The sequence below is a fragment of the Chiloscyllium plagiosum genome, chromosome 33 (assembly GCF_004010195.1).
Source record: "Chiloscyllium plagiosum isolate BGI_BamShark_2017 chromosome 33, ASM401019v2, whole genome shotgun sequence".
Lineage (NCBI taxonomy): Eukaryota > Metazoa > Chordata > Chondrichthyes > Orectolobiformes > Hemiscylliidae > Chiloscyllium > Chiloscyllium plagiosum.
Window position 1 is genome coordinate 5,436,818 of NC_057742.1, and position 12,583 is coordinate 5,449,400.

General features: G+C 43.5%; 1 protein-coding gene across 1 annotated transcript in view; it reads right to left on the bottom strand.

The window, feature by feature from the left end:
- The window catches only part of LOC122539627 (SRC kinase signaling inhibitor 1-like), a 523,191-nt gene that overhangs the window by 170,371 nt on the left and 340,237 nt on the right, over nt 1–12,583 (bottom strand). The window lies entirely within an intron of this gene.

The following is a 12,583-nucleotide window of genomic DNA, read 5'->3' on the forward strand; positions in this document are numbered from 1 at the left end:
GTATGGAATGAGCTGCCAGAGGAAGTGGTGGGGGCTGATACAATTGCAACATTGAAAAGGCATCTGGAAGGGTTTGGAGGGATATGGGCCAAGTGCTGGCAAATGGGACTAGATTAGTTTAGGATATCTGGTCAGCGTGGATGAGCTGGACCGAAGGGTCTGTTTCCGTGCTGTACATCTCTATGTCTCTGTTACTCGGTAAAAGTAGGAACCTTATCCAATGGGACTTAGTAAAGGGTCTACACCAGAGAATCTCAAGTGGTTCGCCTTTGAAGAGAAACAAACAGAAGGGCGTCTTATTCATGTTTACAAAGTACTGAGGTTCATTTAGTATTTCAAATTAAAGCATGACTTCAGCAGAAGGAGGAGCTACAAAACACTAAAAGAAAATTCAGGTCTGGGATCAGGATGCTCTGGGGAAATGTCATCAGGAAGAGAAGTGTAATGAAAAATATTTTGGTCACTGATAAAGCATTAGTTTGAAGCAATGGTGTGGGACCAATGATTATTTGATGGGCTGGATGGCTTTTGTGCACATGCCTTTTCAAAGCTTTAGTCCATTAACAAAATTAAGTTTATTTAAGTAGATAGCTAATCATCAATTAATTGTTGATCCCTTAAATGCTAGACGATTAATGAGATTGGCTATGAAGACTCATACGGCAATGGTCACGTTCAGTATTCTCAGACACTGTATTCGCCAGATTCTATAGATGCGTGCGTGTTTCTGTGTGTGTCTATGCATGTGTGTGTCTCTGTGAATGCGTATATGAGAGTGTATGTCTATGACTCTGTGTGTGTGTCTGTGTGTGAGATGGAGATTTTCCTTCCTTTAATGGCCTGTGCTCACAGGCATTATGTCTGGCAAATGTTTCCATTTCTCTCCTGTTTAGCAAGGAACCTGTGGTTACACTTCCTAGCAGACGTTATTCTCAGCCTTGGTGACAGGTTTGGGTTGGTCAGTGACAGTCTGCAATCTACATGGGAAAGAGCACACACACAGAGGATAGAAACTGACTGATACCAAAGTAAGAGCAAAGGTCAGTTTATCAATGTCCATTCCCCATTGTCTCAGACATCTGCCTGGCCTATACCTTAAACTCATCTCAGACTTGTCCTGAAGAACATATCAGTGAGGAATTAGCAGAAACAGTTGTCATATGTAGGCTGAAAGGGTTAAATGATGAGCGCTGCACAGATCAGGCTTGTATTTCTTTCTTGACCATAACAGATAATGAAGAGATAATGAAAGAATTTGGTGGTGGAAATAGAGAGAAACTTTCTCCACTGGTGGGGGAAGTTTAGAACAAGGGAAACAGCTTTAAAATTATAGCTCGGTCATTCAGGAGTGACATCAGGAAACACTGACTGACACAAAGTATAGTGGAAATGTGAAGTTTCTCACCAACCCTTCCCAAAAGGGAGAATCCTGAGACCAAGGGAAACTTTCAAAACTGAGAGATTTTGATTTGATAAACATTTTACTGGTTATGGAACCAGAGGTGAAATTAAATTCAGATATAGATCATTGAAAATGTAATTGAACAGCAGAACAGGTTTGAGAGTCTGAATGACTGACTCTTTTTCCAATATTTCTATCAGGGATTCAATGAAACTGTGGAAGTGGAGAGTAGATATTAATGGAAGCAGCGATTCTGTGATGAACAACATGCCTTCCACAGTACTCAGTCTCTCTTCTCTTGATTATTGTTTTATTAAAGATGCAATAGTTTCCTGTGGGATAACATTGAGGGAATTAAACTAGCTGTGGTTGGCTAGAGACTGAGGGAGAATTGGACAAGGGGGTGCAGATGTGATTTATTTTAAAATAAAACTTTCTGTTTCTATTTTTATATTTCTATTTTAAATTCTGCTCTGCATCTATTTAGGAGAGGAGAACACAATTATAGCATAAGTGGTTCACAGACACCAGCATCATTATAAATATGGATATAATGTTGACAGAAACTGTGTGAAAACATGTCAGGCTGAACACTGGATTACCCAGCAGCAAGGGACAAGAGCTCAATGCTCAAGATGCCCGATGAAGACTCCTAGAGTGATTCAAAGTTCCCAGAAAGCTCACTACCACCTGTTCAAGGGCAGCTAGGGATTGCTAATAAATGCTGACGCAGCCAGTGACGCCCATACCCAATGAATGAGTTAAAGAAGCCTTATAGAGTAATACTGACCTGGGAGAAACGTGAGCTCAGGATGAGGATGAATGAATTGGATTCAACAGACTTTGATGAGATTTTCAAAATGGGGAGTCATAAGCAGGTCAAGTAGTCAGGACAGACACACAAAATGTTTTTGTGTCACTGCAGAGTTTGCTGTTGCAGGTTACTGCTCCAAATGGTAAGGAAGGGAGGATGAGCCTATGATCAGTTGCAGTGACATCACATTATGTAACCTAGGGACTGAGAGTCATCGAGTTAGACAGCATGGAAACAGACCCTTCGTTCCAACCCATTGGTGCCAGCCAGACATCCCAATCTGACCAAGTCTCATTTGGCAGCATTTGGCCCATATCCCGCTAAACCATTTCTGTTCATGGAGCCATCCTGATGCCTTTTACATTTTGCAACTGTACCCACCTTCACCACCTTCTCTGGCAGCTCATTCCATACCCTCTGTGTGAAAAGGTGCCCCTAGGTCCTTTCCAAATCTTTCCACTCTCACCTTAAACCTATGCAGTTTACCTTTGGACTCCCAAATCGAGGTAAAAGAGATTGGCTATTCATTCTATCTATGCCCTTCATGATTTTATCAACCTCTCAGCCTCCGATGCTCCAAGTAAACTAGCCCCAGCCGATTCAGCCTCTCCCTATAGCTCAAACCCTCCAGACCCAGAAGCATTCGTGGGCGGCACGGTGGCACCGTGGTTAGCACTGCTGCCTCACAGCGCCATAGACCCGGGTTCAATTCCCGACTCAGGCGACTGACTGTGTGGAGTTTGCACATTCTCCCCGTGTCTGCGTGGGTTTCCTCCCACAGTCCAAAGATGTGCAGGTCAGGTGAATTGGCCATGCTAAAATGCCCGTAGTGTTGGGTAAATGTAGGGGAATGGGTGGGTTACGCTTCGGCGGGTCGGTGTGGACTTGTTGGGCCGAAGTGCCTGTTTCCACACTGTAAGTAATCTAATCTTGAATCCTTATAAATCTTTTCTGCACCCTCCCAAGTTTAACAACATCCTTCCTATAGGAGGACAACCAGAATTGAATGCAGTATTCTAAAAGAGGCCTCACCAGTGTCCTGTACAGCTCCAACATGACATCTCAACTCTTATACTCAATGCACTGACTAATGAAGGCAAGTGTACCAAATGCCTTCTTCACCACCCTGCCTATCGGCATTTCATTTTTAAGGAACTATACACCTGCACCCCAGGTCTCGTTTGCAACATCCCCAGGGCCCGACATTAACTGCATTAGTCCTGCCCTGGTTTGCCTTAACTAACTTGAATTTCCAATGATTTTTTGGGGCTTTTGATTTTTTCAGGGTCTTTCCTCTCCCAGGCTATTATTAATAATGCCTGTGCAGGAATGTGGTCATTATGGGCTACATGGATGCAATGAATCAAAGCTACGGATCAGTGGGTAGCAATCTTGTCTCTCCATTAGAAGTATCAAATCCCATTCCAGAAGTGTGAGGATAAGATCCAAATGGACACTTCTCCTACAATACTGAGGGAGTGCTGCACTGTCAGAGGATGAGATCCTGAACCAGAGTGCTGTCTGCCTTCTTGGATACATTTGAAAGTCCCACTGGTACCAGTTTGAAGTTGAGCAGGGGAGTTCTCCCTGGAGTCCTGGCCAATATTTATACCCTGACCAAATCACAATATCATACTGCTGTGTGTGCAAAGCTTTCTGTATGCAAATTAACTGGAGTAACTGACTTCAGCATTTGCAAACCCTAAGCTTACGAGATGTGTGATAGAAAGAAAATCTTTCATATTTAATGTCACAAAATCTCTGGGTACACTGTCCGAGACTTTTGCCAACAGAGAAAGCTTCTCTATCACGGTGAATTAATGCAGTACAATTGATTTCAGAAGATACATTGTCACAGCATTGTGCCTTCCATCTCACAATTTGACGGACAGTAAGAAGTGACTTTGAACTCTTTGATGTGGGAATGTGTTGTACTTGAAAGAAATGTAAAGGAAGCTTCACTGAAATGAAGGAATTTAAATGTAGCAATTGTATTTTTATTTCTGAGGATGTAGGGATTTGGTTAGCTCAGTGGTTGGATGGCTGGTTTGACACAGAGTGCTGCCAACAGTAGGGGTTCACTTCTGAGGTTACTGTGAAGGACTCTCTTTCTCAACCTCTTCCCTCGCCTGAGGCTCAGTGACCCTCTGGTTAAACCACCCCCAGCTGTCTCTTTCTCATTGGAGAGCAGTCTTCTGGTCCGATGACAACTTTACCTTTTTAGTGAGGGCATTTTTCACAATATAGTGAACTTTGCAGCGCACTTACTTTATTTAACAGAACGTTATTTCTTTCTCATCTGTACATGTGTGCTGAGGTCAGTCCATGGTGAATAGTAGATGAGTTGACATGATAGGTGAAAGGGCAAAGGGCAAAGCTTCATGGGATGGGTACCTAGGTTGACATGAGGAGGCATTACATCGGTACGGGGTTTATAAAGGGCTGGAGAGTGGGTAGTTAGTCTTAGAAAGAGGGGAAGTCACCATGGTTCCTTTTCCTAATCCCTAATTCCTGTTGGGATGTGAAGATGTGCCAACACCTCAAGGACAGCCTCAAAAGTAGCTTGCAATGACACCACATCATCTTCTCATCATCAAATGTTTCCAAATCTCTCCCCATCTCTGTAATCTCCTCCAGCCCTACAACTCTCTGGCATCGCAGGATTGTAACAGTGCAGGAAGAGACCATGCAGCCGATTGTGTCTGTACTAGCTCTCTCAGCATTTAACTTGGTGCCAATCTCCTTCCTTTCCCCACAACCCTACGCATGGTTTCTTTTTAAATAATCATCCCAGACCCTCAGGGAAGCCCGGATTGAACCTTGCATCTCCACCCTTTCAGGCAGTTCCTAACAACTCACAGAGTGGGAAAAAAATACTTTTCCTTCACCTCACATTTACTCTTTCCCAAAACACTGTAAATCTGTGCCTCTAGCTCTTAATCCGTTTATTAGTGGGAAAAGTTTTTCCCCATTTGCTCTGAACAAACTCATGATTTTGAAAACTTTTATCAAAAGTTTTAGCCCTCTGCTCTCCAAGGAGATGTCCCAATTTTTCCAATCTTTCTCCCAATCTGATGCTTTTCATCCCTGGAACTGTTCTTATAAGCCTCTCTCACACTCGCTTAAATGCATTGACATCTTTCCAATAGAGTGGCACCCAGAACTGGACACAATAGTTATGTTGAGTTCTAACCAGTGCCCTATATATATATATATATATATATATATATCTGGTTCAACATAACCTCCCTGCTCCTATGCTCCATGCACATAGTTGTGAATTTTAGAATACTGAATACTTTACTGAAGCTCTCTCCACCGTCCCATCACCTTTAATGACCTGTGAACATATGCATCCAGGTCTCTCTAATCCTTCACATCTTTCGAACAGTATCTTTTATTTTATTCTGTCTCCATGATCTTTGTAGCAAAATGCATCACCTCACACTTCTCCTCATTGACCTTCACCTACCACCTATCACCGACATCACCAACTTGCCAATGTCCACTTGTCAAGTTCTGCACTGTGCTCCTCAGCATTTAGAATTCTCTCAAGTTTTATGTCATCCACAAACTCTGAGATTGTCCTCTGCACACCAAGATTCAAGTCATTTGTATGTACCAGGAAAGGCAAAGATCCCAATAATGAACACTGGGGGACTCCACTACAAACTTTCTTCCAGGCTGAAAAATACCTGCTATCTATTACTCTCTGTTTCTTATCCCGCAATCCATTTCATGACTTCGATATTCCTCCAATTCCAGCCACTTGTATGCTCCTGATTTTAACTGTTCCTCCAGGGACAGCTTGGGACACTTGCCCCAAGTTCTAAACTTTGGAGTAACTTTCCTCAATCTCTCTGTCTCTCAAAATAAAACTGCGGATGCTGTCAGTTAGAAACGAAAACAGAAATTTCTGGAAAAGCTCAGCAGGCCTGGCAGCATCTGTGGAGAGAAATCAGAGTTAACGTTTCTGGTCGAGTGACCCTTCTTTTGATTTCTCGCCACAGATGTTGCTAGACCTGCTGAGCTTTTCCAGCAACACATTTTCAGCGCTTATTTCTTTATTCTCCATGCACTGTTTAAAGAAGTATTGTATCCTGCCTAGAATTGTCTTTTGGTAACAAACTGCAGGAGGAACAAATCCCCTGAATGGGGAAAGAATTGAACAGAAATACAGGGAAGAAATTATAAAAGTCTCATCAATATCTCATCGTGTGAGACAAGGTTGACTCTCCATTTAATGGAAGAACACACCAGCAGACATATTCACAGCATGGTAGGAAATCCTCCACAGAAACAAGCAGCAGGATTTTCCAAAAGAAAGTTTCCTGTTTTTCAAACCACTCCTGGATTTTCCATTTTCTGTTTGGGTTGCGAGATTGTTTCCTTATGATAAGATGCAAAATTCTTTCTTTTCAAGTCACCGTCTTTTTATTTGCTCGTGGGATGTGGGTGTCGCTGGCTGAGCCAGTATCTCTTGCTGATCTCCAGCTGCCCTTGGGTAGGTAGTGCCTCTCGAACTACTGTAGAGCATGGGGTGTGGGATACCCACAAGGTAAACAGCAAGGGCATTCCGGGATTATCACACAGCAACCTGCGCTGGTTGTGTTGGTGGGAAGTGATTGGTGATGTAAAGGAATAAAAGAGGTACAATGTGATTCTGGGAGAGATGCATTAATGTTTAATAATGATGCGGTTCTGACATCTGAAAATTATCTGGAGGATATGAGCTTGGACATGAGACTGACAATGGGTCTAGAAAATGGCCATTCACCTTTTGTACCATGGATTGGAATAATGTATGTTCAAGGCCTTAATATCTCCTCTCCACTAATGGTCAGAGGAAGGTCACCCATGGATGCTGTGTGTGAGACTGTATATGTCACTAGAATGTTTGAGGCTGGGATTGTTATACAGAGCAAAGCCTTATATTACAGAGGTGTGAAAGTTATGCAACAGCTTCATAGAAGTCCAATTGGATCCCATTTCATGTACTGTCCTCAGTTCTGGGTAGTAGATCTCAGCAAGACTCTATCGATCTGGAGAGGATACACTGAAGAATGGGGCCAGAGGGTTAAACCATGGAAACAGGTTGCAAAAACTCAACTCGAATTCTCTCAGGAATAGACAACTCAGGGAGGGATTGTCATTGATGTAGGTTGCAGTTTTCTCTGTGGGATAGTTCAGAACAAAGGTTGAAATCTTAAAATGAAAGAGGGGCCATTCAGGGATGGTGTAAAGCTGCACTCTAGCACACAAAGGCAAAATGGAAAATCTCACCTGCAAAAAACTGTGAGAACCTGTGGGCCAAATGAAAACTTCAGAACGAAAACTGATCGAATTTTCTTTGATGTGGACTTTAAAGCTGAGGGAACCAGAATAGTAGATAATGTTATCAAACAGGTCAGCCAGCATTGAATGGTTGAACAGGGCTGAATGGCCTCCTCTCATCAGGTTTCTCAGCAGAATTGCATTGGGCTGTAATTTTCTGAGGGAAGCTTGTCTCTGGGGGGCCAATTCCTGGAATACCATTGATCAGTGTCTCTGCCCAGCTCTTCCAAGTCTTGCCCCATCTTCATGAGGATTGCTTTCTCATTAATTGCATTATGACACAGGAATGGACAATGCTAAAGCAACAAGTGAATTCAGGGAACTGTCAGACTTGGACATCCACTGAGCCCTACTTCAACATACAGGTAGGAACACCTGGAGAGACCATGCAATGACAAACACTGCAGCTGGAATGGAACAATGGGAACAGGTTAAAGCAATCAGGTCGGGTACCTCAGGGATGATATCGTTGCAAGTAAGCCAGTTACATCCAGGGGGAGGTGTTGGACAGTGGTACTGTCACTGGACTAACGATTCAGAAATTGCTGGAGAAAATTAGCAGGCCTGACAGCACCTGTGGACAGAGAAAGCAGCATTAATGTCTTCAGTCCATTGACCCTTCTTCAGAGGCTCAGAGGCTGAGGAGAAGGGCAAATGGACTCCAAATGTTAATGTTGCTTTGTCTCTTCCCACATACCGTCAGACCTGCCAAGTTTCTTCAGCAATTTCTGTTTTTGAGTCAGACTTCCAGCATCCACAATTCATGTTTTTGTTTAGTAATCCAGAACCCTAGACTAACGTTCCGGGACAAGAGTTAGAATCCCACACTGGCAGATGGTGACATGAATTCAATGAAAATCTGGAATAAAAAGTCAGCAATGTGGGGACCATGTAACCATTGTCACTTGCTGTAAAACCTCACCTCGTTTACTAATGCCCTTTCGGGGAAGAAACCTGCCATCATTACCTGATCTTCCTTACAGGTGACTCCAAACCACAGCATCGTGGTTGACTCCTAACCATTGTCTGGGCAAATAGGGATGGGCAATATATGCTGGGCCTAGCCAGAGATACCCCAGGTACAAATAAAGAAAGCTTTGTTTGAAGATGCAGGGGTATGTGTGCAATTCGGTGGAAGCAGTAATGACAGAGTGCAGACTATTCAAAATAAACCATTTCTAGATTGTGTGCTAAAAAAGCAAAGATGTTTTCCTCAGTGGTTTTCAAATTTGTACAAACATTCCTGTGATGGCAGGGGTGGGAGGTAGATTGAAAGGAGTAAAGAGGAACTCCCATCCATCACACCACGCTGCTTGGAACCATCTGGTTTCAGCTCTGCTGATCACGAGCAACACAAAGGACAGATCATTCAAATGGTTTGCCAAAGGGAAGCAACTGCACTGGGTAAAAGTGGAACAGACATTTACTGCAAACACAATACTGGATTTGCTATATCCACGATGAACAGACCTTCCACATATCCCCGTTAGTTTGGGGAAGGTCCCCATTCTATCAGCTGTACTCTCCACTACAGTCTTCCCAAAACAGCACAGCTCAGACTTGGAGGGAGAAATGAAGTGCACAGACGGACAGGACAGATGGTGTTGAGATGTCCTCACAGCAACACCTTGGCACCATCCACCATCTCAACTTGTGGCTGTTTCTCTCTCTTCCTCTCTATTGCTTCCAGTGTCGACATCAATCACTCTCAGATCGAGGAACAAGTGTTAGCAAAAGGAAGAACAGGCTACCCAGGGAGCAAACCCACAGTGTGCACGACTCACTGATTTTCAACCCTCATCTTTTACACTCATGCATAAAACAATAACCCAAATGTAACTGCAAAACCATTACGAGTAAACACTGCAGACTTGTGAAGCTGAAACTGCTGTCAAGTCACTCCATGGAAGACCTTTACAAAGGGTGGAGTGGATTAGGACTGGATCCAAACCCAAGTGATCAAGATGAAAGTGATATTACTAACCCATTGCACCACTCAGGCCCCTGAACACAGAATGATTAACAGGCAGTTTCCCTGATCTTTAGCAGTTTTAATGCAAGCTGAAGAATGTGTTTGTTGTTTTAATTTCTTTTTTGGGGTGAGACGGAGGTGATGTTGTATAACTCCACATTGTTGCTAAAAGGAGGCTACGTGGAGAGGCAGTGTCATTGACAGAGTGTAGTTGGAGCCTGTGTGGTGCATGCTAAAGAGTGTATCCATGTACTGTATATCCCTCCGTAGTTTGCTTTGTACAGGGAGATGTCTGACCCAGAGTGATGTCACTCTGTACATTGAGAGAGCTCACAGTGTGACTTTCCACAGTGTTGACAGATACATGGTGGGACAGTGCAAGGCTTCACTGTGTAAACTGCTGCTCTGCACAATGTGACTGTGTGTGTACTGTAACCCTGTGTGAGCTGACTGTTCATGATGTGACTCTGTGCAGTAAAACTCTCCATGGTGTGGCTATGCACACTATAACTCAGTGTGAAGGGGCTATGCTGAATTTGACCATGTGTAGTGAAACTTGGGTGTGCTGTAACTGACTGAGGACACTACAACCAGCAGACTGTGTGGGATGACTATGTGACTGTGTTTATTGACCAATAGATATTTCTACAACTGATGCGTTATGGACTTAGAATCCCTACAGTGTGGAAACAGGCCCTTCAGCCCAATAAGTCCACAACAACCCTGCAAAAAGTAACCCACCCAGACCCATTCCCCTACCCTGTTACTCTACATTTACCCCTGAGTAATGCACCTAACCTACCCCTGAACACTAAGGGCAATTTTTTATGACCAATCCACCCTAACCTGCACATTTTTGGATTGTGGGAGGAAACATGAGAACCTGGAAGAAACCCACGAAGACATGGGGAGAACATGCAAACTCCGCACAGTCACCTGAGGCTAGAATCGAACCCGGGTCCCTAACGCTGTGAGGTAGCAGCGCTAACCACTGAGCCACTGTGCCGCCCACATGATCTGGTGACTATAACATTTTGTCAAGTTATTGCTTTGGTAATACACCCACTTTCCCTTCAATAAAATTTTCTCCAGTTTACTGGTTAAAGGTTTCCTGGTACTGCTTGTTTTAAAGACATAAGCAGCACACACAGATGCACATGAGCCGTAATTATGTAGGGAATGCCTGCAGTTACTCAGACCCACATGAGATGCTCAACCTGACAAGAAGAAAATGAACTGTTTAATGATTAACAGAGTATCCAGTTCTCAGCAGGTATAGTTGGGAGAGATGGCATATTCATCGACAGAACTGTTTGAGCAATGCAGTTTCTTTTAGAAATATGCCATTTATAGAGTTATAGAGTCATACAGCATGGAAACAGACCCGTTGGTCCAACCAGTCCATGCCAAATATAATCCCAAACTAAACTAATCCTGTCTGCCTGCTCTTGGCCCATAACCCTCCAACCCTTTCCTACTCATGTACTTATCCAAATGTCTTTTAAACATTGTAACTATACTTGCATCCACACTTCCTCAGGGAATTTATTCCATATGCAAACCACCCTGTGTGTAAAATATGTGTACCCCATGTTTCTCCAAAATCTCTCTCTTCTCACCTTAAAAGTGTTTCCTCAAGTCCTGAAATCTCCCATCCTAGGGAAAAGACAACTACTATTAACTCTAACTATGCCCCTCATTATTTCATTGGTCGTAAACAGGAACAATCCTAAACAATAACGAATCTAAGATTTATTGGCGCAGTGTTCTGTCTGATGAAACAGCTATCTGAGAGTCATCGGGATTATCAGTCATGTGCTATATAGTTTCATTCCTGTATGCCCAAGAAATATTAATGTTTGAATCCCTCATGCTTCCTAAAGAGAATGGTCTCAAATGATCTCAAAAAAGATCGAACCTTCTCTCTTTATCCTTATGTCTTTTCTCCCAGTATTTCTTCCATTCAATAACTTTCCCTTCTCTAATTCACGCACAATTTTTCCGACTTCCCACCAAACTCAAACTTTCCCCAACAAGATTAGATTAGATTAGATTAGATTAGATTACTTACAGTGTGGAAACAGGCCCTTCGGCCCAACAAGTCCACACCGCCCCGCCGAAGCGCAACCCACCCATACATTTACATTTACCCCTTACCTAACACTACGGGCAATTTAGCATGGCCAATTCACCTGACCCCTGCACATTTTTGGACTGTGGGAGGAAACCGGAGCACCCGGAGGAAACCCACGCAGACACGGGGAGAACGTGCAAACTCCACACAGTCAGTCGCCTGAGGCGGGAATTGAACCCGGGTCTCTGGCGCTGTGAGGCAGCAGTGCTAACCACTGTGCCACCGTGCCACCCACAATATTTGAATGTTTTTCCACAGTGACTTACAGGCCTTGGTTCACTCTCTTAATAAAACCATTTTCCTGGGCTCACTCTTTTGTACCTACATTCCTGAAGCAGTTTACAAGTTTGTGATTGTGTTCAGGAAAGCGAGAGGTTCTTAATACATTTCATAAGTTCCACAAGAGTAGCTGACGGTTCCTGACACGATGTGGTGAACTCCCTATTTGAACAGTCCGCATCACAGGAACATTTAAGGGACTGCTATGTCAATCTTAAACATTTTCCAGTTCCTCAGCCGCTTCATGTTCCCCCCAAGTGTCAATTTAATAACAGTACTTTAAGCAATTTGCTTGTGTTACTTTCTGTCATTATGTGGAGAGAGTGTTCACGTGCAGCACTTTCCAGGCTGACCACTAAAAGCATGCTCTTAATTATTCTAGTGCTTTCCTGGTTGCCCATCACCCACCTTCCAGAAACCCTACTGTCTGCATTCTAACTTGCACCAAGTCACTTTCATCCACCAACCCTGTCTCAGTCCAGCACTATTATAATTAAAACGTTTTATTCTCCCTCTACGGCCTTGCTCTCCATGTTTCTGTCACCTCCGAGAGTTGTGCACTCCTCCACCCTGACCTCTTACATCTCCCCACTGTCAGCTGCTCTACCGCTGGAGGCCGTTCCTTGCTTTGTCCAGGTGTCAAGCTCC